The sequence below is a fragment of the Drosophila eugracilis genome, unplaced genomic scaffold (genome assembly GCF_018153835.1).
Source record: "Drosophila eugracilis isolate 14026-0451.02 unplaced genomic scaffold, ASM1815383v1 contig_2167, whole genome shotgun sequence".
Lineage (NCBI taxonomy): Eukaryota > Metazoa > Arthropoda > Insecta > Diptera > Drosophilidae > Drosophila > Drosophila eugracilis.
In genome coordinates, this window is record NW_024573052.1 from 1,635,373 (window position 1) to 1,660,515 (window position 25,143).

Here is a 25,143-nt window from a genome sequence, read left to right on the forward strand (position 1 = left end):
CTCCGGCGAGATCCTTGAGAGCGGCAAGGACTGCTTTGCCTTTGCCAAGTCCTCGCTCCCTTCGCTTCGCTCATGTTAATTAGTAGCGCCTCCAAAAAATGTTTTCCACATACGCCGGGGGTGTGCGGTGGCTGGGGGGGGTTTGCTCAGTTTAAAAGAAAAAGTTTTAAATTAATTATTAGAAAAAGCATCAGCTGCGGTGGAAGGGGGAAGGCGAGGGCAGGGCAGGGGAGGGCAGGGCAGGAGCTCGGGGAACTGGAGAGCAGGGTTGGAGGATGCGGTGGAGCTGCCACATGAGCTCCGCAAAAGCTTCGTCAGCGTCAACGGCAGCATGAGGGTTAAGACATACACATATACACACCCACATGCCAGCGTGTGTGTGTGTGCGTCACCTCCCTAGGCAATTTCCGCTGCCAAATTGAAAAATTACGCGAGCGCAAAGTTTCGCTGCGCTGCTGTTTCTGTCGCTGCTTTGATTTGCTTTCCCGCTCGCGCTGTCAGGGACACAGCCCTTCTACCAGCCCGACCAGGCCCCACCTACCCACCCACCCACCATTCCCTTCCCTTGGCAGAGAGTGCCAGAGCCATCACCACAGCCTCCGCTCACTACTTAAGCGGCGCAGCAAAACATTTTTACATTTTATACGCTCATTACATAATTTCAAAGTACATGTGCGGAATTTTAGAAAGCCGAAAGGAGAAAGGAGAACGGAGAAGCAGAGCAAGATGAAAACCAACTCGGGCTTTCCTTTTTTTTTTTTTCTTCTTTTGGGTTTTTTGTTGGTTCGGTTCGGGGCCTTGAGAGCCCCCCCACCCTCCGGCACCCCCATCTACCCCATTTTTGAGTCAAAGCAACAAAAGAGAAAAGACAGCTATCGAACGCACACACACACACACACACACTCGCGTACACACACACGCGCACGCAGGAAAAACGAGAAAAACGCTAATGAAAATTAAAATGAAAAATTGCAAACGACGTGTGGCATGAAACGAGGCGTGGAGGGGTGCCACCCACACATCCACACACTTGCATACATTAGACACAATCATCGCTGTGTGTGTGTGTGTGTGTGTTGGTGTGTGTGTGCGAGTGTGTGTGTGTACTTTCCTCACGCATTTCTCCATCTCCGCCGCTGACAGCGAAAACAGAAAAAGTAGAAACAAATTTTCCATTTTTACTTGCTTGCCACCCACCCCGCACCCGCTCTTCCCTCACACCACCCCCTTTATCCGGAAAGTTGTACTTAGCACAGGGGGTGGGGTATACGCGGGGGGTGGGGGTGGAGCGTTTGCCATTAGCATACACTACTCACATTTTATAATACATTTCTCCCCCGCCCGCCTTTCGCTCTGGGTGTGCGTGTGTGTGTGAGTGAGTGTTGTGTGTTCATTTCATTACACGGCACATAATGGATGTGCCCCTGTGTGTGTGTGTGTGTGTGTGTGTGTGTATGCGGGACTAAACTACCCTTTTGCCTAATTTTTAATCTCGAACGTTGCCGAGCAACGACAAACGGCAAAACAGAGCGACTAATGTTGCCTACATCTCAGGGCCCAGACGGGGGATCGTCCTCATCTAAGCTAGTTTGGTCCACCGAGAAAACTTTTACATATATATTTATATATAAAGATAGAGATATATACATATATAGGGAGCGTTTTGGTTTTTTTTTCCTATCCCTTTTGGCCGTACAATTAAAAATGTAAATCAGCCGCTGCTTCTGTCGCTGCCTCAGCCAGCGTCGCCGTCTCTGTCGTCCTTTTTTAATTCTCTTCACTTCTTTTTTTTTTTTTTTTCGACATTTTTCGGCGGCTGCTTTGATGGGTGGGTGGTGTTTAGTTGGGTGGTATTCCTTCCTCCAAAGCCAACCCTCCCATCCCTTTCCATCGATGTAAATATTATATTTATTTATTTCGCGGCTGACAAACACACACACACACAGAGACACACGCACAGCGAATCTCTAGCCCTAGCTTTGCCCAGCAAGCACCCGATTAGGAATACTTCACCATTGCCACTGCCACTGCTCTGCTCCCCTAATCTATTATTAAAAATGTTAACTGAAAGCATTCCTCGTATAAATATAGAAGGAGAGAGCCAGAGTCAGAGCCAGAACCAGAACCAGAACCATAGTCAGAGCCACATAGAGACCCACACAAAGCCAGGACTAAGGACTAAGGACTCACGGCACAAAAGGCGGCAGCGAGGCAGGGCAGGGCAGGGCAGCAGCGAACATTAATACATATTTATTGTTGGTACAAGCAATTTAGCGAAAAGAAATCCAAATTATATCATAACTTTGTGTAGTGCGCCATCTGGGGTTTAGTTGCCTGCCACATTCCCCATCCTCCCCTTCCTGCCCAGCTACCGCCTACGCCTACAACAATGCCAGAGAGCCTGGCACAGCAGCAGCAGCAGCAGCTGAATCTGATACTGAATCTGAGTCAGAGGCGGGAGTCTAGAGTCTGGAGCATAGACACCAGATCCAGGAGGAGTAGCTCATGGTGCGAGGGATGGGCGGAGGGGAAGGAAAAGGAGCCGCAGTCAGAGCAATAATTCTATGCCGACGCCATTGTAGCCACGTTAAAGATGTTGCCACACATTTTTGTAGCGTTCTCGCTGCCTGCTTTCGGTTCTCTGTTTTGTTTTGGCCTTTTCCCCCCCACCAGCTGGGAGAGTCCTTGCCTGCCTTCTTCATTTTTTCCCCTATCCATCGGAGCAAGAGAGGAGAGGAGCAGGCACAGTGTAACAATGAAAACAATTACAACAACAATTGCGAATAAACATGCAAAAAGCAAAGTAGAAGATGAAGTAGCTAAAAGAAGGAGCTGGCTGGCTGGGTGGGAGGGCCGCTTCGCTACGAAGGTCCTTCGCGAGAGCGAGACCATCCGAATGAGAATGAAATGTTTTCTAATAAATTTTGCTTTATGTGCGCGGTGCGGCGACGGCGACGGCGAAGGAGAAGGCGGAGGCGAAGGCGAAGGCGGAGGCGGAGGCGGAGGCGACGTAGAAGTCGGCAAAAGGAGCCTGTTGAGGAGCAAAAAAAAACAAAAACAAAAAAAGGGAATAAATAAAAATAAAGTTTTATATTCATGTACCACACACATACATATAGGAGGGAAAGAGAGCGGCTGCTTGCCACCCAATTGCCATTAATATGGCGGCTGCCTAACATCCATCTGTGTGTGTATGTGTATGGGTGTGTGTGTGTGTGTGTGTGTGTAAGTGTCTCTAATGCCAAGTTGCCGTTTATTTTAACTTTGCCACCAACTTTAGAGGCAGCCAACCCACCAGAGTAGTCCCAGTTGGTACTGTACCCCTGCATCATCCTGCACCCCTGCATCATCCCCAACCCCCCACACCCCTCCTCCTCCTCCTCACACAAACCGCCTGCTCAACTAAGCCGAAAAAACTTTTTCTGCCATTTTGTTGCTTCTCTTTTACTATTTCAGCCACATTTTTTCACTTTTTTTCCCCCCTCCGGTTTTTCCTCATTGAGTTTCTCTTATTCCCAGGTTTTTCTCTTCTTTTTTTTTTGGGGTTTCTGTTTTGTTTTTCCCTCTCTCTCTCTCTCTCTATCGAGCTTTCCTCTTTTTTTTTGTTAATTTTTTAACGCATTTTGCGTGGGCCGCGTTTACTTAGTTAGTCCTAAAGAGAAGGACCGAGCGAAGGAGAGGGAAAGTCGCGGATTGCGACAGCTCCAAAATGCCGGGACAAAGGTAAAAGGATTTTTGTGTAAGTTAGACGCGGGGATGATGGGCGGCAAAGAGCGTGAATAAAAAACGAAATAAATTAAATGGTTGTGTCAACATCAACAGACTCTACTGTGTGTATGTGTATGTGTGTGTGAGTGTGTGTGTGTTAGTATATGTAATCAGGGGTGAGGCATAAACATAGTCTGGGATCATCGATCGTTGGGCAACAAAAAGCTGATTTAACTTTTAGGAAAACTATTTTGGGTTTGGCTATTATTAAGTTAAGATAATAAGTTGATACACTGCTGATTAGATTTAATGATCTTTTTAAGACTTTTTTAACCAACTGTGATCAGATTTTGTCTAACTTTAAAGCATCAAAGAAAGTAGAAGAAGCTAAAAACAGTCTAAGACCATCTTCCTTCAAGTCTGTGTATTAATAATCATAATGGTACCAACTTATAGAATAAGCCACATCACAACATAACTTAGAACATAGATTAAAGAACTAGTTACCAAAAAGAAAGTCAAGTAAATCTTCTTTCCTCGTAGAAATCAGTTAAAAGAGAGAACAAAGACTAGTAGAAACTTTAAGCCCCCTTCCCGTTGTTGACCCTCAACATTTTACGCGCTCATAATGCCAAGGCCCAAATTGGATATTTAAGGGGCTAAAAGGGTCTGGAATGGGGGGAGATGGGAGTTGCAGGTTTGGGGGGGTTATGTTATGGCTAGTTCCAGCGATGCGTGCCAGATATCAGGCGATGATCCCGGGGGCCATAAACCGAATAGAACTGCCGAATCTTTTACTATCACTGGCATTCTCATTCTTTATGCGGGCATTAATAATTTCGTATTGGCCGCAATAAAAAGCTGTTCGTACTAAGGGCAAAAAGGCGGGGGCGGGGGCGGGGGCGGAAGGAACAAATTCTGGGTTTCGGGATTCTCGATTCTCAATTCTGGGATTCAAGATTGTGAACCACAAAGCGAAATAACAAAAATCAAAGCATGCTCAGGTCATTAAAGTTAACGCTGGACCAGGCACACGGATACTTCCAGGGGAAGTTTTTGTGGTGCAGGATGGATGGATGAGAAGCGGAGGCAAAGGCAAAGGCAAAGGCAAAGCCAGAGGCAGGGGATAGTCACTGCCAATACAATTGAATCCATCCTCTCGCTAGCCGTCTCTTTTCCACGCTTTCGCTGCATAGTAGTGTATGTATGTATGTATGTACCGATGTACCGCCACTTCCACCTCCTAATCAACCCTTTATGAACCCCTAAAAGTAAAAAAAAAAGTAAAAACGGCAAAAAGGAAAAACGACTCAAACTACACACAGGGGCTGGGCTGGGGCAGAACAATAAAATGTAAAATTAGAAGCTACGCGGCAGCATCCTCGGGGCAGTTTTCCATCGACAGTCTGTCAGCATCAGAAATGGATTGAATCTTCTTTTTCATCTCCCTCGAAGATTTGTCCCTCCTCCTCCTCCTCCTCCCCACTATAACCACAAAACGCTGATATTACAGCTTCGATCAAAAGGTGATCGATTAACTAACTACTCTTTCCCACTACTCCTAGTCTCTAGCCCTCCAATTTTCCTTTTATGAGCCACCAAAACACGAAAAAGAAGAAGAAACAAAAAAAAAAACCAAAAACTTACAGCGGATTCCGCCCAAAAAACAAGGCAGGCGGGGAAAGGTGAAAGGGGGAAGGGGGCCAGCATCCACCAGCCAGCATCATTAAGGGTAGTTTCGAGCATCGTAAAAAATATAGAGAAATAAAATTGAAAAAAGCAACAACAACAACAACAATAACAAGGTCGGAAGACGAAGTCGAAGTTAGCGGCAGCAGCCAAGCCAGCAGCGGCGGCAACTGAGGCAGCGACTGAAGCAGCGACGCCGAACGACGCTACACAACTACAAACACAAAGAAGGCCAGGGGCGGGTTGACAGGGGGACAATGCGGGGGCGGTGGCGGTGGCGGTGGCGGTATCAGGCCAGAGCAGAGCAGAAACAAAAAGCGAAATAAATAAAAAGTATCGATATAGAAAATTTTTGAAGAAAACTGCGCTGCGGCGCAGCTGCTATCCTTGAATGAGTTCGCGAATGGATCTGGGGGGTTGGGGCTGGTTAGGGGTTGGGGGCGCGCCGTAGAAGGAACTACAATTTTAGAGGGCTCCCTTTACCTCAACCGCCCCAACCCCCCCTTGACAAACCATTTTTGGGAAAGCTAGGGAAATGCGAAGGCCAAATCAATGAGCGGCATTCCAAGACAGCGAGTGAGGGATGTAGGTTAGGCAGAGGGAGGGGAAGTACGGGGGCTCACTAGGATCGCTAGGAGCAGGGGCACTTTTAATTTTAGTGTCTTACAATGAAACTTTAGCCCCCCTCCACCCTGCTCACTCACCTCCTTCCAGAGTGTTCTCTTCTGTAGTTTCCATGGATATATCTGGGTCAGACAACATCGAACCCTATCCTCCCCCCCTTCCCCCTCTTAAAAATTAAAGAAATATGTTCCATTTCATTTGAATGCAAGGGGGGTGGTGTCGCGGGTTAGAGGGGTGGGGATGGTGAGATTTTGCCGAAAACGGGAGCTACCTCTTGCCGGGGGGACGCCCACGCAGCCACCTCTTCCTGACTGCTCCTCCACCATCTGCTCCATCTTCTTCGTTGTCCTCGTCCTCGTCGACGTTCGTGAGCGTCTGTCACCCCTTACCCTTGAGCGCCCAAACCCCCCCGCGCTACACCTTCCCAGCAGCCATTAAGTTTTCTCGCTGTAATAAAAAATTGTTCTCTTTTTCGCCGCTCATCGGTGTGCGTACTTTTGTGTGTTGTGTTTGTATCTGTGTGTGTGTGTGTGTGTAGATACTAAATTTTCTAGTTCGTTTTATTTCCTTTTGCCTTTGCCTTGCCTTGCCTTGCCTTTGCCTCAGCATTAGTGTTTATTTATTTTTTCTGCTCTCTCCCTCATTCATTCTTACGTACTTTTTTTCTTTTCTTTTTTTTGAAAAGAAGATTTATGTAAAATGCGGCAGGGGGAAGGGATGGGAACGTGGCAGGCGAGCGGGAAGCGGGCAGAGGCTGCGTCGGCAGCAAAATAGTCGCAGATGCTGTTGCTGTAAGTTTCACGCAGCTAAAAAAGCAAACTGCCGAAACCCATCCATCCCACCCAACGCCCTTCCACTCTTCTGACTACCTCAACTTGTGGCTCATTCTGTGCCACCCCCCTGGCATCCCTCCTCACTACTCACTCACCGAACACTGTTCGTCCTTTGCTGGAAGGACTTTTCTTTGACGCGGCTTTGGTCGCGAATGGCACACGGCAGGGGGGTGAACTCGGTGGTTCAGTGGGCGGTGAGCGGTGCGTTTGCCTTCCAATGGTGGTGGGCGAAAAGTTTCGGCAAGTTTAATGTTTAGATTTCTAAGACGCCATCGGATTTTCAACTATAAAATATTCTTTTCATTTTTCCACAAGCACCACCCCCCACAAGCCGCAACCACCCACTCCCACAGCCACAGTCAGAGCCAGACCCACGCCAGGGCCATTAAAAGCAAACGCTGAATAATAGTACTCCCTAAATACATACACACAAACACACACACACACACACATATATACACAGAGCAGTCTAGAGGAGGAAAATGCTTGCGAGGGGTTGCGATAGTGGGTGGGGATTGGCTGGCGGCTGCTTGTTGCGGTGCTTAGATGTTAGTTGCTAGTTCTTTGGGCTCTCGTTCCTCGTTCCTTGTTCCTCTTTCCTCATCCTTCATCCTTCGCAGCTGGCTCCCATTTTCGATGGAACAGTGGTCGCTACTCCATTTGATTGGAAAACTCAAGGCTGCGGGTTTATCGTGCCGGCAAATGCAGTTTTATTGATAGAAGAATGTCTGGTGGTCTGTGCAAACTGCCACCACCACCAAAAAAAAAAACAGAACTCAAACAATCGGCATTGACTCGGGAACACATTCAATATTTGCACTTTCGACACTTGTGTGTGACTTCTACCGCCGCTGTTGTCCCGCAACGGCACACCTCCCACCTCCCTCCCCACCTAAGCCACTAATCCGCTGTGAAAAGATCAAGAAAGTTTGGCAAACAAAACGCGAGTCCAAACAATAGGCCATGTTGAAACAGCTGGTGGGGCAATTTTGCAAGCGCAACTCCAATGATCCAACTCCAAAAAATGATCCTCAAATTAGCGGCGACGGTGGCGGCAATTGACCTAAGACCACTGTGCTTTGCCTTTGGTTGAAGGCCACGTGCCTCGTGCGCGGGAGGCAGGGGCCTTTCGAGGCTCAGCGGGAAAATCTAACAAAATCGAAGCGAAGGAAAACCGAAGTTTTCCTTAGACCACCAACAGCCCTCCCCCTCCCCGTCAAGCACTTTGTTGCTGCTTTTCTGCTCGAAAGGATTTTAGAATTTGCCGCATTTTGTCTCTCAACTATGTGCAATAATATAAAGGAATCCCCCCCCTCAACTAAAGGGGGGAGGGAAAATCGTCGGAAGAAGAAGAAGAATAAGAAGAAGAAGAACACCCAAAACGGCATAGAAGTCGCATAGAACTGACTGGCGAACTGTCGGGCAGGCGAACGAAAATGCCGCAAACCGTGCCTCTAAGTTATTTTTCATTTGCCACGCTCAGCGCCAGATGACCACCCACCACCCATCACCCATCACCCAACCTCCTGCCTCCCTACAGTTCATCCCCACCTAACAGCGTAAGAGAGTAGTTAGGCCAAAAGTAGCAAAGGCAGCGGGCGGAAAAGCGAAGGGCAGCCCATTTTAAGATTTATGTCGGTGATTATTTCTAAGTTTTTGTGCGCTCAACGATGGCCATTGCCCCCCGCTGCCCCGCCCCATGCCCTTGCTAGTGCTGCTGCTGCTGCTGCTGCTATACTCTATGAAAAGAAGGAAAACACGGAAGAGAAAAAGAATAAAGGACGCTGTGGTGGGAGGTTAAAGCAGCAGGAGCAGCAGCAGCAGGTAACTAAAAGGAGCCGAAGGAGAAGCCCTAATGCTAGACGAAGGTCCTGGCCAGATAATTCCAACGCCTTGCCAGCCAAATGGACATGATTCGTGATGAGGGGGAGGTGAGGTGAGGGGAGGGTTGCTGAGGTAGCACAACTTTTAGAAAATGTTAGTTTTGTGAATAGTCCTCCGTGCAGGACTTTCAGCATTCTGTGTCCTTAGCAGAGGGTTAAAGTTGCCAACATTTCTACGGGGGGCGCCCGCACAAAAAGAAAGTAGATATATATTATATATATATATATATATCTCAGATCGGTAAGCGTGAAAAGCACGCTTGATAGTGCCCTCATTCTCTTCGGCATGCCAGAATCTTTCACTCTCTCTCTCTCTCCCTTGCTCAGGGCATAAAAAATCTAATCTAATCTATCTAATGTGCCCAGGCAAGCCTCCTCTACCCCCTCCCCACTGCACTCCTGTTGTTTCCGTTGTTTTCTTCTTCTTTTTTTCTAAGCACAATACTATTTTCTTATTTTCGTTTACGTTTTCGTTGTTGTTGCTACATTTAAAATGTTTTATTTGGCCATTTGTATGTTTTATGGCATTCCTTGTTACCAACGGCCTCCCAGTGTTACCCAAAGCCCCTTCTCCACCCCCCCTTTAACAGCGCTATACACTGTCTTTTATGGTATGTATGCTATGGCAGGTGGTAAAGGTGGGTGATAGCTGATAGGGAAAGATAAACCCAACAACTTTTGCTTAGGAATTTACAATTTTCTCAGCTAACTAACTGGTTTTTAGTGAGATTTAACTTATCTTACTATAATATATAGAGATATATATATCCAATCCAAAATCAAGATTTAAGCATTAAAAGTTCGACTTTTCCTTGGCTGTTTTTCCAAGAGTTTTCTTTTCTTGCTTTTTACTTTATTTAATTTATGGCCCGCACACGGGCCAGGCAGCAACATAAATAAATAATTGAAGCTTTATAAATCTAAAACAGTCACCAGTAGTTGATATTTTCGCCACCACCCCACCCCCCTCTCTGCACATGCTTATCAGCGAAACTAAACAAAGTGGCAGCAGCAGTGGGCCAGGACTTTAAATTGGAGGCCCGCCTTCCCCTTCGCCTGCTCAATCAATGCCCGTAGATTTTTTCCAACTTCCACGTTTGGAAAACAAACCACCCCCACCACCCCTCTCCTACCTCCTCCCTGGCAAGTTTACTTTCGTTTTTAGTCTGCGTATGCCAATGGGTAGGGGGGGTAGGGGGAGCGGGGCTGGATAGTAGGGCTTGAGGGTTCAAGGGGACAACCCACACACAAAACTCAACTTAAATGCAAACCACTAAAAAAAAAAAGAGCAGACAGCAAAAGCAGGAAAAAAGCACGCACACACGCACTAAAACACACACACTCACACACACACACACATATATGAGAAATTTTGCAAAAAAAAAAAAATGCGATATTAAAAGTAATAATAAGTGCCTTAGAGTAGGGTGGGGGCTGGACCACCCGCATTTGGATATTGAAATAAGTGTGTTTTTAAATATAAAAGGATGCCCTTCTCCACACCCACACACACTACACACACACACATATCCCCCTAATATCCACTTACAACAACAGCAACTAATACAGAAGCACCAGCAGCGGCAGCAGCAGCAGCGGCGCAGCCAATGCAAAAGAAATATATCAAGCAACCCTCGTGTGCTTTTTATTTTCAAAGTTACTGAATTTCTCGCTGCCTCTCGCTCGCTCCCTCCGCCCTTCTCGGTCGCTCTCCTTTCGTTTTCATTTCACCGTTCTTTTTTTTCTTTTTTTTTTGTTAGGCTGCTCGCTGTTTTGGTTCTTAGTCGTGGGTCTGAGATGTGGAACTGGATCTGGTTCTGGATCTGAATCTGGATCTGAATCTGGATCTGGGTCTGGGTCTGGGTCTGGGTCTGGGTCTGGGGCGTCTCATCTATTTAGCTGTTGGGTAAAAAAAAACTCTCTAAACACCGCATATGACAAAAGGTGTAGGTTGGGGGGGGAGAAAGGGTGAGGAAGGGCAGGCAACCGCGCCACTTATCATATGGAAAATGCACTGAGAGAAACTCAAAAGGGTAGAACTGCTGTAAGTCTGAAACTGCAGTCAGTCGGAAAAGAAAAACTTTAAAAATTAGAAAAAATTATCAAAAACTAATTCTTAATTTAATAGAAATTTTAAATTAAATCATGTAAAATCCCTAGAAAATATTAATATTATATAATTTATCTAAAAACTCAGCTTTCCCCCTTGCCTAACTAATTCCTCCTAAAACGACCACCCGCCCGCCTGCACTTGTAAGCCCCTTGCCCTGGCCTTTTGCCGCTAACCACTACACCTCTGCCTTGGCGCGTCTCTGCCCGCCTGGCACTCACACATGCAGACAACATACACATACACATACCAGCAGGATGAAGAAGACGAGATTGTTTAACTACGAACACGTAGTTAAAAAACGAAAAATCGGGACCCGCAAACGAAGATGAAGGTTTCGCTGGCGGCAGGCGGCAAGAGGCAGGGACGAGGGCTGCTAACTAGCGACTGCAACGGCTGCGTCGACGTCAAAAATTGAAAAAATAAAATATAATACACAACTACAGCGACAGCACTCCTTACACACACAAGCACACATGCAGGGGGTGGTTTGCCTTGACTAAGGAGAAAAAAAAAAAAAAAGTAAAAAAGGAATTTCGCGCAGTAAAATCTAAAGCGAAATTGCCGCGTTTGTGCGGGGAAGGGCTGGCAACGGGGGTTGAGGGGCAAAAACGAAGTGAAAAGTAAAGAAAGAAATGGTGAAATAAAAACCTTGTTTCCGCGCAAGTTACAAGAGTGCTCCCCCGCCACACCGCTTCCCCGCAGACTTTCCCCTTTACATTTCGCCTAAAAAGCTAAGCTCACACACACACACACATAGAGAGAGAGAGACCAGCACACAGGCAGAGGCACAAGCACAGCCACAGACACAGACACAGACACTCACCTTGCTGAAGAAAGTTCAGATATTTGCTAGCAATAAAAGTAGTAATCAGCCGAAGGAGGAAGGGGGTGGAGCAATAGAAGGGGCGCCCCGAAAAGCTCCGAGCTCCACGCTGCCGAGTTAGAAAGAGATGAGCATTAGAAGAGGCAGCACCAGCAGCAGCAGCAGCCGCGCGCGACAGAAGCGGCACCAAGGACCAAGGCGGAAGGCGCGGAGAGGGGTCACAATAAATGCGCCGCGTAACGAGAACTTTTCATTTTATGTAATTTGAGTTGGTTTTTTTCCGGCTCTGCTTTGTGTATGCCCCCCTTCCCCTTTCCCCCCTTGCCACTTTCCCCGCACTTTCTCTTCACCCTGCGCCGTCGTCGTGCTTTGCTCACTTTTCTATAACATTCGAATTTTTAAGTGAGTCTGCTTCTGTCGCCGTCGCTGCCTCGCCATCGGGATACTCCTCTCTGAAGTTGGCTTACACGGGGGATATACTTCGTTAAGATCTTTGGGATTTCCCTAGCCCAATTTCAAGGAATCTCAATTAATTAAATCATAGATGGGAAATCCTTTAAATGGGGATTCGAAACCTGTTAGGAAAGTATCTGCAAAAGTATCTGCTGGCTTAGATTGTAAGCGATGAAGCCTAAGCCTATCCAACGATCTAACAGGGTACACCTTACTTCGACTACCAAGTGATCTGCTGATACCCCTTGTTACCAGGCAAGAGACAGTTGCGACAGTAGAGCTCTGACTCTGCGGCAGTTTCTGTGTGTTCAAATTACGAAAGCGCGGCATTAATTTTTTAGAATTGCGCGTATGTGTTCCAAGGATTGCCTGGCATAGCTACCCTCCTTAGGGCAAGGGGGGGTGATGGGAAGGATGTTAAAGGGACATTCAGAGGGGGGGGCGATAAACTGAAACTGAAAGACTCCGTCTGCGCGCTGGGCTTTGTAATGGGTAGTAAACGCGCTTGTCTGTGGATGTAGTTGTATTATTTTTTACGACCGCGATATGTTGTGCAAAATAGCGGGCGCTTCACTCCCAGCACCACCCAGCCCCACCCACCATTACCTTGAATTTTTTCACTTCTATGCAGGGGAGTTAACCACCGCCCCCCTGCCATTCAGCAACATCAGTTAAAATATATTATTATGCCTTACAAAAAGCAAAAAAAGAAAAAAGGGGGGAAAATTACCAGGTGGCGGGGCACCGGGCTTCAGGATGTCACCTCCTGCCCCTCGTCTGTCGCGTTGCACTAAATAAAATGTATTTATAAAAATTTTGCATCCACTTATTATTAACTTTTTTTTCGCCATGCCGCTTGATTTCCACTCGGTTATCAGTTGCAGTGCCGCAGATGCGGTGTTGCTGATGGGGCAGGCAGGTAGGCAGGCCAGCAGGCTGCCTGTAGAGTTCATTATTGGCAGGCGGAGGCAACGAAAGCTCTGGCCGAAAAGTTAACCCTAATTCAGATTACAGATACCTAATAACACGGCTGCTATCAACTAGAATCGTTGCGATTGTATGAGTGAGCATGGCAATAGCTGATGCTGATAATCCCATTCCCAACCCCTCCCATCCCCTTCCTTCCTTCCACCCCCCTGGCATGCCTGAAATTATTTTATGTGACAATTAAAATGCATTTTTGTGAAAAATGAAAGCCCCATGAATAATGGCAAAAAATATTTGGCGTCACTGGCTTTTTCTACATAATGCCCGACTTTTTTTACCGCAACATTTCTCTGCACATGCACAGGCATGCGGCACGGGGTGGCAGGGGGTGGCAGGGGTGGCAGGGTGTCTGCCATGGTCCGGCAATATTTATATTTGCCTATGTAATGATTTTTTATTAAAAATAGAAGAGAATCGAGAGCTGATAAAAAAAAAACACACACACAAAAAAAAAAGAAATATGAATGGCGAAAATCGCAGCAGCCTCCGCTCCCTAACTTGGCGAAATTTATCGATGAAGCTTTCGAAAAAAAGTCAGCCAAATGAAATGTTAATTTTATTTTGATGTAATATTTAACAGCGACGCGTCGCCAGCCTACCGCCGCCTACCGCCTACCGCCTACCGCCCTTTAGTCTCTGCCAAAAGTACACCTCCACTACCACAGCCACATATGGCGGGTCTATCTACTGGCAGCTGACATTGCTAACAAACAATGCAAATCACTGCCAGTGCCCCATGACTTCCCCGTTCCCCTGTTCCTTGTCCACCCACCACCAGCCATCCTGCTGTGTCCGTGCGTCAGGATGAATGCCATCCTGTCAAATCATCATAACAACAGTAGCAGCAGGAGCTCAAAAAAGCGTTGTACGGTGGAGAGAATAGAAAGAGCATGACTTGCCCCACGGCCACACTTTCCTCCCAAAGCCAATCATTCTCATGCCAGATCGCTGTGGTGGGAAGTATTCTATCTCAACCTACGCCACTGTGATCGTTTCTTACGACGACCTTGACTTTATTTAAGATCTGTGTTTGTAAGCAACACTAAGGAGAGCTGTCTTGATGGGCCAAAGATACAAAATTTACTAGTTTCTAAATCTTTCCCCAAAAAACAGTTTTTGTTTGCCCATAACTAAGCCAATAGTGGTCGGAACATAGAATGTCATACCTCGTTGAGTTCGTAATTTGATTTGCAACAAAACTGCTTACCCACCTTAAAACGCAAAAATGTGCCCATTTTTCGGAAATTTTGATGATGTTACCCCTTACAGAAAATTGAAAAAATTGTAAAAAATTAAAGTTGCCAAAATCATCAAACGAATGATGAGGAAAGTTTGTGTCGGTCGTTAGCTGCTCAAAACTGTCTTTATCTTAGCTCTAAGCCTTGTTTAGACTGAGTTAAAGGTATAATCCCGATACAAAATATTGTCATTTTCTCTTAAAAGTCATAGTCCTGATTCTTCCCTCAAAATCAGATTATTTTGTCTCAGATTTAATTTCACAGCAAAGTCAAACAAAGTCGCAACATGGAATGTCATATATCATTGGAATCGTAATTGAAATTCCATTCGAACTGCATTCACACTTTAAAATGTCAAATTTTGAGAATTTTTCGGAAAAATCATGATATTACCCCTTATCGAAAATGCGAAATTTGGTTCTTCCCGATTTTCACCTAACAGTGATAGTATTCTTCCCATAACTCAGCCAATAATGGTCGGAATGTGGAATGTAATACCTCGTTGAATTCGTAATTTAATTTCCAATAAAACTGCTTACCCACCTTGAAACGTAAAATTTTATTAATTTTTTGAAAATTTTGATGATTATCAAAAATGCGAAATTTGGGCCAAAATTGACTTTCCCAAAATCGAAAATCGAGTGATAGGGGTACTTAGTATTGGTCGTTAGCAGCACAAAACAGTCATTCTTTTGGCTGTGCGGCTTGTTTTGGCCGAGTTAGAGCTAAGAAGCCGGAAATAATATCGCAAATTTCTGTAGAAATGGGTTTTTCAATTTTTTAGCCGTTAAATCACAGCTCACTTCAAGAGAATCAGATAAATAAAGATAAAAGTAAGTACACAGGTTTAAAGTTTCGGTTCTTAGCTGCATACAACAGTCATTGGTTAAGACATGCGGTGAAAAAGTTAGAGCTAAGAAACGGCAAGGAAACCGGAATCTTTGCTGCCAAAAGACCTTTTCGTGATTTTGAGCACCAAAAAATCAGTTTTTTTGGAATAGCACAGCCAAAAATGGTCCAAATGCGAAATGTAATACCTCGTTGGGCTCGTAACTTGATTGCCATGATTCCCAATTGGTTTGCATTCAAATCTGGGAAACTTAATTTTTGGCCATTTTTTGAAAATTTTGATGATGGTACCCCTTATCAAAAATCCGAAATTTGGGCCAAAATTGATTTTCCAAAATCGAAAAACGAGTGATAGGGGTGGTTAGTGTTGGTCGTTAGCAGCACAAAACAGTCATTATTTTGGCTGTGCGTCTTGTTTTGGCCGAGCTAGAGCTAAAAAGCCGAAAATAATGTTGGTTCCTGACTTTTCAGCTCCTCAAAACTGTCTTTATTTTATCTCTGAGCCTTGCTTTGACTGAGTTATAGGTATAATCCCCATAAAAAATATTTGAATTTTCAGTCAAAACTCAGAATAACTTCCACTACACCACAAGATCGGATCTGCGGAATGTCTAGTAGAGTCTAGTCTATCAAATCTTAGGGACTTTTCTAATGGGCTTGGGAAGTATTAGAATATCAGAACATCAGACATTTCCCCTTCTTGGGGCTTGCTGAGAATACTAAAAACTGCGCACAGCTCGAAGGAACGAATGAGCTGGCAACACACACACACACATTCGCCCGCCTAGAAGTACGTACAAAACACACACTCTAACACACACACACACACACACTGCAGAGCATATACATATTCATGTATGCAAAAAGAATGTAAAAAGTGTGCGCGGGCCCCGAACGACATGCTAAAAATTTGTATAGAAAATTAGTTAAAAAATTACTCCGCAGACACGCGCACGCATGGAAAGCGGTGAGTGGGTGTGGGGGAGGTGGTTACTTTACATATGCGCACACACACACACACACACACAGACACACATACTGGCAAAGACGGAGAGAGCAAGTCGCTCCACCAGTTAGGCACAGTTGGCATTAGTGGGCGGTGTTAGAAGTGCGCGCACCCCCATTACCGCCACCACCACCACCCCCCCCCAGCCTTTACCTCATCTATGCTCCTTCATAACACACACGCACACTCACCTACACCCCCAACCACACACACACACACTCACCCCCACACACACACATGGCCCATGTACAATTTTAATGTTTAGAGTCGCGCGCGCTTAAAGTTTGTCATAAAGCACCCCATTAAAAAAAGGGCGAACAGCGAACCTAATGGAAGGGGGCTGGGGACAGGAAAGAAGAGGAGATGGTGTTGGGCTGAGGCAAGGTGGTTGGGCTGGCAAGCAAGCCAGGGCGTAAGACAGAGAGCTCCATCAAATTAAATACAAATGCGAATTAGAAAAACTTTTTCCCCGTTTTCCTCTTTTTTTTTTGTTTTTGGCGTTTTTTGGTTTTTGTTTTTGGCCTGCTTTGTGTACATATGAAAAATTAAATTGGCTGCTGCCGGCTTCGACGTCGTCGTTGTCGTCGCTGCTCAGAAATGCAGCGACTGCCGACCGTCGACTGTCACTAACAGAAGACTAGCGCGAATGCTAAAGAGCCAAGCTGGTTAGCAAGGGGACAGGGACGTCAGTGGAAAGGGGCACGCACATGCCAGCATGGAAAGCAAAAAAGTTTCGCCGAAAAAGAAAGTGCTCGAAGGGTATGTAGTTTGGGGGGAAGAGGAGAGAAGCAGAGGGGTTGGGGCAGGACTTGGGGCGGGGAAGGAGTGCGGCACAAGTTAAAACAAACAGCCGAGTCAAAGCAAGCACGGCCATAGAAAACCAAGTAGAAGCAGTCGAAGAAGTCAAGATAATAAGCCAACAAGTCGAATTTCCAATGCACTTTTCACGTTTTAGGGAAACAAAATGAAAGAAGAAAAGGAAAAATCTTAAAAAATAAACTTAAACTTAGTGGAAAACTAAGATTTTCCCCTGATATGAAGAAGCATCTACCCTTCCAAGGATTCCTCCTCCTAAAGGATGCCCTCGAAATGTGAAATTATTTGGCAACAAATGATGAAGCCCAAAGAGAGGCAGGGGACGTAACGGTGAGTCGAGGGGAAACGCACAAATTAAAAAATAAGCTTCGCAGCGTCGCCGCTAAAAGTGAGCGTTGGGCGTTGGGTGGTGGTCCTAGGGGTAGAGATGGAGGTAGGGGGAGTTGGGTAGATGGGTAGATGGGTACTCTTCATCTGCACGCACCACAACGCACTTTTCCACAAATACATTTGCAATTTATGTACCTTTTTCTGGCTGCGACGCGCGAAATAATAAAAAGGGAGCACACCGCACACACAAAAACCCAACTCACACACACACACGCACACACATACACACTCTGATAAGCGCGTAGGCAGTTGGAAAATGTTCTATATGGTTACATATTCATATGTGAGCGGCATACAACAACGCGTGCGAGCGAGAAAAGGAGAGTTTACATAAGCCCCACCAAAAGCGAACGCAACTTTTTCCAGCTTTTTTTTTCCAAAGCGGGCGTAGAGGTTGGTGGGGTTAGCTCAACTTTCTTTGCATACTCTTCCTGTCATCTGTGTGGGTGTGTGGGTGTGCAAGTGTATGAGTGCACCCCCCCCCCCGATACGATCCGATCCCTTCGAGGGTATTTCCCATTCGGTTTTCCACTAACGCCTCCATTTCCCTCCTTCTCATTCGCTCTTTTGCCGTTGTCTTTTTGTAGTTGTTTTTGGCAATTAACCAAAAGTGGTGGTACCAGAACTCCAACCCCCCACCCCCTCCCCACAATCCTGCCACACGCATGCTTTTTGGAAACCCTCTTCCGGCAGTCCCCCCACCCCCACCCCTTCTGCCAACATCCGGCACTCCTCTATCACCCACTTGAAAATTTTTAAATATTTTTAACTGCTGCGCTCCACTCGCTCTGTTTGGTTAATATTTTTCTTGCCAGCGTGTGTGTGTGTGTATGTTGGGGGTGTCTAGTGTTTGCCATTACCACCCCCCCTCCACACCCATGCCCCCCACCGCATATGCGTAATATATTAACCAAAAAACAAAAAGAAAGAAAGCAGAGCACAGCCGAAGTAGGTGGAGCAACAAATTTTTAGCTCGCTTCTGACACTTGAAGCTTACTCTTTGGCTCTTTGACAATTATACATAAGCAAGCGGCACATACATAGATATGTGGCATGTGGCACATAATTATTAGATTGCTTGCAACTCACCTAGATGCCATAGAAGCCAGCCAAATCCTTATTGATCTCCTGAAATAAGAAAAAGAAAAGCAAACTTAAATAATATTCTCTTGACCTTGTCGAAGGCAACCCATTAACCGATTTCCTTTCTCCTTTCTTTCAGCATATATCAAGAGATATATATATATATAAACGATTCTGATCGCAGGTGAGTGTACTAAATAATATTCTATAAGCAGTTTCAAACGGGGGGAAAAGGGTCAAAGGGATCAAACCCCATAACCCATTATGGCCAAAAACGGGTGGGCAAACATGCGATTGTCTTGCTGGAAGCTCGAATGCGATAGGCAAAGCCCAAATGACAAACGTGCATGTGAGGGATGACTCACATACACACATGCACACACACAGACACACACACACGCACCCCTGCCGGGACACTCATACCAGCGCAAACAACAAGCTCCAGCTATTCCTATTGGCTAATTACTGCGAACCGAACACTCACTCTTCCTCCCCCTCCCCCTTTCACTGCTGTACCACTCAAAAATAATCTGCATATGTGTGCGTGTGTGTGTGTGTGTGTTCGTTATTTAAAGCAAGTCTAGCAAAATATGCTGAAACTTTGGGCCAAAATACGAAGACGAGCCCAAAAACGAAGCACCTACCACACGCCACCCACAACCATTCACCATTGGTTACGTGTGTGTGTGTGTGTGCTAAAGTGTGTGTTGGTGTCTGTTAATGTGTGTGTGTGTGTGTTGAACGCGAAAATCTAAATTATATGCACCGAAGAACGACAACCGCCAGCAGCTTCAGCCAGCCGTAAGTCTATCCCTCTCCGTGTGGCTGCATGCCGATGAACAAGAAATCCGTCTTCTAAGATTTTAATGCAACTGCAACGCACACACACACACAAAGCAACAAATACACACACACACACAGACACAAATCGTTGTTAGTTTTGGTGTCCCAAGCAATTATCCTTACACTTTAGAGAAAGTGAAAGAAAGAGGTTTGTATTACTCTGGAAATCTCTGGAAATAGTAGAAGTTAATAAGTAAAGAATTTTCCCATAGTTACTGTTACTTAAACTCAATCTAAAACCCTAAACTAACTTACTAGATTATTAATCTAGATTATTTATAATTCATTTTGTTAATTCTTACAACTTTTATGATAAGATTATACCAGACGACCTTTGTTTTAAGTGCACAAGCAAAGCTTCGCTCGCGCCACATGCAGCTTAAATAATTTGTCGCATTTGCCGGCTGCCTAGCTGCCTAGCTGCCTCACCTTCTCCTTCGTCCTTCCTTTCCTCTTCCTTTCCTTTCTTTTTCTAACCCGAAATCACCCAGCCACCACCCACCATTCCCATTGAGAAGGAACTACGCGAAACTACAACGAAGACGTCAACATTCACATCCTTATCCAGCTTCCCTCGCTCCCTCTTTCCACTACTCACAGACACACACACACACACACACACGCACAGGCACGCACACAGACTAGCATACAGTTCTCTCTTTAGCCGAAAAAGGAGCCAAAAGATGGAGAGCAAGGAATAAAAAGAAGAAGGAAAAAAAAAAATAATACTTCGGGCGCACTTGTTGGCATCCCATTGCCATCGTCATCGTCGTTGCTTTTCGTCTAAGAGCGCTGACGAAAAAGAGAATCTCGTCCAGCGTGTAGCATAGCATACTTCTTGGGGAGCTCCGAGGGCAAAGGAAGAGGGTGTCCTGCGTCGAGGCGCTACTGGTGGGTACTTTACTTGATGATTATGGCGACGATAATGATGATTGGAATGGCTTTGATGGCGTTGAAAATGAAGATTGCGTGTAGTAGATTTGCTCTGCTGCTACTCCTGCTGCTGCTACTGCTGCTGTTTGTGTATTTGTGTGCGCCCATGTTTATGTGTGGGTGTTACAGTATAGCAGTAGTAGTAGTAGTAGTAGTATAGAGGGGCGGATTTCGGGTAATGCGTCCAACTACACACTATCAGCATTTGATTTTATTACGCTCATTTGTATGTGCGTAGTTCGCAGTGCTTACTTTTGATGGTCGGTAGGTCGGTTGGTCGTTGGGTGGCTTTCTTCTCTTGTTGTTGTTGTTGTTGTTCTTGCTTGAGTGGCTGGGCGGTCATTTCGAGCAACAGGATGGCCAAGTCTTCAAGTGCTCCCGCTCAACTTTGACCTCCTCCTGAGGCAGCGATGTACTGGCGACGCTGGCGTCGCCGTTGCGACGCTGCGACTTTTACCGGCACCGTCTCCCATCTCCGGCTGACTTTGCTTTTCTCCGAATCACGCCAAATGCCCAGACTGAATGAACCTTTGCCCACGGATGGCTGGGAGGCTGTCAGCCTGGCTGGCAGTCTGGGAGTCTGGGCGTCTGGGTAGCCAGCCAGCCATTCGGTTTCAGCCATTCGGTTCCAGCCGAAATGGCCAAACGTCTTGGGCAGTTAGTAACCGTTAAGACGTCGTGGCTGCCTAGTCGCGTGTCCTTCGTCCTTCGCCGTTCGTTCTCGCCGCTTCTTTAGTTTAGTTTAGCCATTTATGTTTGTGCCTCGACATTCCGCCGGCTTGGATAGCAACAAGGTAACATAAAGGATCTGCGAGATCGGCCAAAGCATCCAAGGGATATATATCTTACTCTCTCGTTCTCTCACTATATCCCTGTCTTCATTTCCCTCGCAATCCATTTCCATCTCGCCCAAAATGTTGCATACTTTTTCGGGGTAGCAGTAGAATGGGGCTAGAGCGAGCGAGATAGCAAGCGCCATCAAATGCCTGAGCGGAACAGAGTAAAAAGACAACAAATTAAAATTTAAAAAACGGCTCTCCTCACACACGCACAATCACGCTCTTCAGCTAACACACACACACACACACACATACGCAGCAGGCCATCCTTTTTTATTCGCTTGGTTATTTTTGTGCGTCGATTTCCCCTTTCGACGTCGGCGGTGGGCGGTGGGCGTAGTAGCTCGTAGTTCTCCTTTATGCACGTGTGTGTGTGTATGAGAGTCCTTTTTATTTTCGTGCTTTACAAATTTTTGTATTTTTTATTTTTCGCTTTTCGCTTCGTCCTGTTTCGTTTGCGTTTTTTTGCGCGCGCTCCGCTCTCGTGTCGTCGTGTAAACGCGTTTTTTAAATTTCCCACTGCTGCCGGCATCGCACAAGGGTTGTTTGTGTGTGTGCTGTGTGCTGTGTGCCGTGTGCTGTTGTGTTGTGTTTGTGTGTGCGAAGCAAGGGCGGGAGGGGTGGCGGGGTGGTCGCAGCATGCAGTGGGGTTGGTTGCGGATGAATTTTTTCCACCGCCACACACACTCTCACACGCTGACTCTTTTTTCCCGCTGCTGCTGCTGCTGCCGCCACCGCCGCCGATTCTTTTTCTTCTTCTTCTCTTATCCTCCTCTTCCCGTTTTCCTTTTTCGCCTGTTTTCATTTTTCTTTTTTTTTTACATTTTCAGTTTTTGTTTCAGCTGCTCTGCTGCGCTGCCGCTTTTGGTTTTAGCATTTTTCGTTCGTTTTTCGCATTTTTGTTTTGTTTCTGATTTTCCTTTTTGCCTGGCGTCGCTGCCGCAGCCTCTGCCACGGCTAGCGTAGCAGTCGCATCCTTTTTTTTAACGCCACACGCAGAAAAAAAGAGCAAACTTCGTCCTGTCCGTGTGCGTGTCTCTCGCGCTGGCTGTGTTTGTGTGTGTGTGTGTGTCGGTGTGCGAATAGTTGTTGCTGCCCGGGTGGGCGGTCGCTTTCTGGATGGTTGCGGGGGGCGGTGGGCTATGATGGCAAGCCAGCGAAATGAGTAATGAGTGTTTAGTACGTTGTTTGGCGGGTGATTTTTATGGCAGCGCTGCAGCAGAACAGTTTGGTGGATGGTGAGGTGTGGTGGCCTATGGCGGGGTGAGGGGGTTATAGCGGACAATGGACAGTGGACAGTGGACTGTGGTCCAATGGTCTAGTGCAGCAACATCCAGTTGGCAGCGAGGAGCGAGCGAGTGCAGGCAGCGGACGGTCAGCGGTCAGCGAAACGTAGCATAGTATTCCGGGCCATCTAATTGGTATCCTTGCCTTGCCAAACGCTAATCCCAAAGTGCGTCCGTGTGTGTGTGTGTGTGTGAGTGTGCGTCTGTGTCTGTGTTTGTATTACAAGCTCTGTAATGACTTCAATTGTGTGCTAAACTTTCTATTCCACGGTCGCGCAGCTCCAGATTCACATTCAGATTCAGCAGCAGGACCAGCACCATCCATAAGCAGCACAGCATCACCATCAGCTTGGGCACCAAAACAAAGTTCCGTCGGCTTCGCTGCCGCCGCATCCTTCGACTCTTCGGCAGTCCTTCGGCTTTGGCTTCGGCTGCTTCTTGGTCCTGCTAGCGCTGCCACAGTCACAGTCACAGCCGCTGCCGCTGCCAGTCCTTCTGCCGCTGCCGCAGCCAGCGTCGCTGCCATTGCGATTGCGACTTGGACTTCAATCGAGTTGGGTTTTTAAAAATAACGTTAGTTGCTGTTTGTTGCTCGTTACGTGCGCGTGCTGCGACGCGAACCAAAAAATCTCAAAATCAGCCACCAACGGAAACGGAAATTGAAACTGAAACTCAAACTTCCAACTTGAAACTTCAAACTCAAAAAACCCAATCAGACGTCCCAGACTCAACTCCACAAACCAAAATCCAATAAGAACTCCACCAAGACATACAAAGCTCTAACAAGAACTGCGTGAATTGTTTTGCCCTGTTTCCTTGTTTAGTTTTTTTTTGCAAGTGCTAATAGTTAATACCGGAGCAAAGGACAGCATCCCGGAATTTTACGGAATTTCCAACGTTTTCATCGCGCCCGATTGTTGATTGTTTTCATTTTTGTTTTGGTGTAACGCAGAGAGATGACAAGTTGTGCAATAAATCGAATCTAGTATCTAATCAAAGTGAAAGTTATCCGATAAGAAGTTAGGAACACAAAACAAACCCAGTGATAAAAAGCAGCCCACAAGCAGAGAACAAATTAAAGAAACAAATTTACAAAGAAAAAATTCAAGCAACCGTAAAGAAAAGCGAGCAACCGCAACAGAAACTCTGACAAACTGACAAACTGTCCGCCCCAGTGAAAGTGAGAGTGAGCAGACGGAATTCTATAGAAAGTTCCGATCGGAGGCGGATCGCCAGCCGGAATCCGGAGCAGCTCTAGGCGATGCACCTGGCACAGCCGCAGGATCGCCAGCACACTGACATGTAAGTGAGGGTGGGACTTTCTTTTTTACTATATTTTGAGATTTACTTTATCCAAGAAATGGTAGTTTATCGACTAGAACAGGTTTTCTCTTCTCTGAGCAGAGGTTGTCAAGTTTTAGTCGCTTTTCTTAAGCCTCACATGTTAAACCTTTCCATATGGTTATTCACTAGCTTAGCCTTGTTGAGATTTTGTTTATAGAATTCTTTCTCGAAACTGATCTTTGAAGTCTCCGCTATCTCATATGTGTGTCTAGGAATTTATAGGACATTTTCTTTTAAGTTTTTCCTATCATTAATCTTATCATTAAGCTTATATTTCCAATATTTTTATCAAAATATTTACACTACTTCCTACAAGTCCTAAAACCCTTCTCTATTACTAAGTTTGTTTTTCATTTCGTAAACAAAATCTTTTCATAATCATCTCTACTTTTATTTTATTTCTTAAATTCTCATTTTAAAAATTAAATACCTTAACAAACTGTAAGTTTTTACTTTACTTACTTCTTGATTTACAGCATTTAATATGGTTTTTATTAAATAAAATAAACAAGTAGGAATTTCATTAGCCAACTTCCCTATGACTCTTCCCCAACTTCCCTATGACTCTTCATATTATATATTAGCTTCAAGATCATAAATCTTAACTTAACTCCTAAGCCAAGTCCATCTATCTGCTTAGATTTAAACTTCAAGATCTCAACTCTCCAAAACTTAACTTTAACTTTACTTTCTAAATTTATAAAAAAGAAAACAAGCTACTTATACAAATTCTATACATTTTCCAAAGAGTTTTTGCTGAAATCATTTCTCTGTATGAATCAGAAATTTAAAGAAAAAAAAGTATATCTTCGAATATATATAGAATACGTGGAGTTATCACTTTCTTATAAAATTGCCTTTTAAAACATTGTTTCATTTTAAATAATCTTCCTTGCATTTCAAATAGTTTGATAAATATGGCTGTAAGTGTTATTTTTAAACTTAAAATTATAAAGAACACGATTTAAACTCATTTTACTGATTTTTCTGTACATTTTTTTAATACTAAAAAGTTATCCCATCTTATATTTATTTTTATTTTTCCTTTGCAAGTTCTTATGGCTGAGATTTCCCACTAGAAAAATACAATTCTTAACCCCTTCTTTATTTAGAGACTCCATTTCCTTTATCACCTTGTCAGGTTTCCCATTTTCCTATACCAAAACTGGCACCCTTCCCTTATATCCATTATTTTTGATTTGCTTGCCTTTCGCTGGCGCTCTGCTCGCACATTCCTCACTCTCGATCTCGCGATCGTCGCCTCTCGTATTCGGTATTTTGTGTTTTGTATTCCGAAATGGCACTGGATCGACTGGATCGCGGCCGTTGAACTTGATCAAAGCTTTCCTCTTGTAAACACTGCCACTTCCAGGGCGCTAGCGGGGGCGATCTCTAACTCTCTC

The 25,143-nt window shown here is 45.4% G+C and overlaps 2 protein-coding genes across 4 annotated transcripts in view; one reads left to right on the forward strand and one right to left on the reverse strand.

Moving 5' to 3' along the window:
• The window catches only part of LOC108102435 (mucin-5AC), a 73,930-nt gene that overhangs the window by 39,224 nt on the left and 9,563 nt on the right, over positions 1-25,143 (reverse strand). Inside the window, exon 2 of the mRNA XM_017207412.2 lies at positions 18,502-18,540. The gene's annotated coding sequence lies outside the window, so the exon portion shown is untranslated. The remainder of the gene's footprint in view (positions 1-18,501; positions 18,541-25,143) is intronic.
• LOC108102436 (broad-complex core protein) overlaps positions 1-25,143 on the forward strand; it is a 94,529-nt gene that overhangs the window by 19,376 nt on the left and 50,010 nt on the right. Inside the window, exon 2 of one of the 3 annotated variants that reach the window (XM_017207415.2) lies at positions 18,635-18,679. The gene's annotated coding sequence lies outside the window, so the exon portion shown is untranslated. Of the gene's footprint in view, positions 1-18,634; positions 18,680-22,920; positions 23,699-25,143 lie in introns of those variants that run through there. The other 2 variants (XM_017207417.2, XM_017207413.2) reach the window with 2 other exon arrangements.